Raw genomic sequence first — 2,500 nt, 5'->3', positions numbered from 1 at the left:
TGCTGAGGATGTGATGAGAGTTTGGTGCAAGTATAGTGAGAGATGGTGAAAAACAAAAAAATAATGAATGATAGCAATCGTAATTTTAAAAGATAGTGAATGACTCTATGTGATAGTGAAGATTTTTTTTTCAATAATAATGAATGTATTTTAATGACAGTAAATATACTGAGTGAGTGATAATAGTCGTGCCAATATAGGATGATGATAACCATGCTAAAAACTTTGTGAACTTAAAGTAGGCCTGTAAAAAAATACATGATTTAATAAAAAATATGGAGGCTGATAGTGATATAAATATATACAGAAATATTACCAAAAAATTAGCAACTGTAAATGCAAATAACAATATAGATCATACTAATAATACCTGATATAGTACTGAATGCTAAGTATAAGATACACAAAACACACACACAAACACACACACACACACACACACACACACACTTTGATATTAATATCTCTCAAATCACGTTATCTCTTGACATAAGTCTAGATTTTTTTTTTATAAATAGGAAAATACACTAACAAAATATGGGATAATAATTGCGATAGAGAAAGGAAGTTGAAGTTGGGTAAAAGCATCTTTTCAAGAGTTAAATTGTGTTCCATACGCCTTACCTGAATGTTCACTGTAAGGATATGTATAGGCCTACTTTTTTCATCTTTTATCTTTCATTAAAGAAATTTCCCATATCACAGTTCGCTGTCGATTTTTATTTTTATTACTATTATTACTATTATTATTATTATTATTATTATTATTATTATTATTATTATTATTATTATTATTATTATTATTATTGTTATCATTATTATTATTTTAATGAAAAATAGAGGAAAAGCAGATTTGATTTAAGTTGTATTAAGTTGTATTCTGATTACTAGGGTACTGGAGAGGGGGAAGGGGGTGGGGGGGAGGAGCCTAGGGGTACCATACTCCAAGGGCCTTTCTGTCAGCAATTTTCTCTCCTTCTTCGTTAAAAAAATTGGAAGAAATCATAGGCCTATACCCCTTCCCCCCAAAAAAAAAAAAAAAATCTATATTTCTGTGTCCCAAAATACTTTTATTTATTTAATTATTTATTTATCTATTTATTTATTCATTTATTTTTACAGTTCGACAAATTAAAGACTGCGATCTATCTCGCCTCCATGGAAATAAATAAATAAGCAGAAATAAAGGAAAAAGAAGAATGAAGAAGAAAGAGAAGAAAAGTAAACAACGAAAAAGAAAAAAACAGGAGAAGCAGCAGATTAAGGAGAAGGAAGTGAAGAAGAAAAATGAAATATGGAAGAAGAATGAAAAGGAAAAGAAGGAGAAAAAAGAAGAAGAATGAAAAAAAAGAAGAAGAATGAAAAAAGAAAAGGGAAGGGAAAAAGGAAAAAAGAAAAAAAGAAGGAGAAGAAGAAGAAGGAGAAAGAAAAAAAACAAAGAAAAAAAAGAAGAAAAAGAGGAAAAATAAAAGGAAAATGATCAGGAGGATAAAACGAAGAAAAGAAGAAGAAGAAAAAGAAAAAGAAAAAAGAAGAAGAGAGAGAGAAAGAGAGAGAGAAGGGAAGAAAGAAGAAAGAGAGAGAAAAGAAGAGAGAGAGAGAGAGAGAAGAGAGAGAGAGAGAGAGAGAGAGAAAGAGAGAGAGAGAGAGAAAGAAAGAGAAGAGAGAGAGAGAGACGGAGAGAGAGAAAGAGAAGAGCGAAAGAACCCGAGATAAACTTTATTATGCCTTGCTATCGTTTATGACCTTAGAGAGACTAAAAGGATAACGTGAGAGAAAGAGCACTGGCGAGGGGGGGGGGAGGGAAAGTTGTGGGAATGGAGGAAGAAGGAGAAGAAAGAGGGTAGCGAATGGGGAGATGGAGGAACTGGAGAAAGGGGCATGAGGGAAGGTAGGAGGATTTACGAAGGGAGAGAGTGAGAGGACTGGATTGGAAAGACGATAAGAATAACGGGGAATAAAGACGGTAGAAAGAGTGGGAAGGAGGAAACCAAGAGAAATGGGATGGAAGGAGGAAAGGAGGAAAGGAAGGAAGGAGGGAAAGAGAATGGGATGAGGAGAAAGAAAAACTAGGAGCGAAAAGGAGGAGGAAGGAAGAAGGGAATGAGAGGAGAGAGTAAAACGGACAGGGAAGAAGGAAGATGGAGAGAAAGGTGGAAGATGAAAAAAATATGAACAAAATGGGGAGGGAAGGGTAAACGGGAAGAATTTGGGAATGGGATGGTAAGGAGAAGGAGAAAAGGATGGGGAGGGAGGGAGGGAAGAGGAGGAGGAGGAGGAGGAGGAAGGAGGAAGAGGAGGAGGAGAAGGAGGAATATGAGAAGAAAGTTGAAGCGGAGGAGAAGGAAGAAGATTAGAAAAAGGAGAAGGAAAAAGAAGAGGAGAAGGAATTAAGAAGAGTAGGAGAAGGAAGAGGAGGAGGAGGAGGAAGTAAGAAGAGAAGGAGGAGGGGGAAGCAAGAAGAGGAGGAGAAGGAAGAAGAGGAGGAAGAAGCAAGAAG

General features: G+C 35.6%; 1 protein-coding gene across 1 annotated transcript in view; it reads right to left on the bottom strand.

The window, feature by feature from the left end:
• The window catches only part of LOC119577679 (protein O-mannosyl-transferase TMTC1-like), a 33,034-nt gene that overhangs the window by 18,215 nt on the left and 12,319 nt on the right, over positions 1-2,500 (bottom strand). The window lies entirely within an intron of this gene.

This window comes from Penaeus monodon, chromosome 10 (genome assembly GCF_015228065.2).
Source record: "Penaeus monodon isolate SGIC_2016 chromosome 10, NSTDA_Pmon_1, whole genome shotgun sequence".
NCBI classification, from domain to species: domain Eukaryota; kingdom Metazoa; phylum Arthropoda; class Malacostraca; order Decapoda; family Penaeidae; genus Penaeus; species Penaeus monodon.
This window is presented reverse-complemented; position numbering and strand designations above follow the sequence as displayed.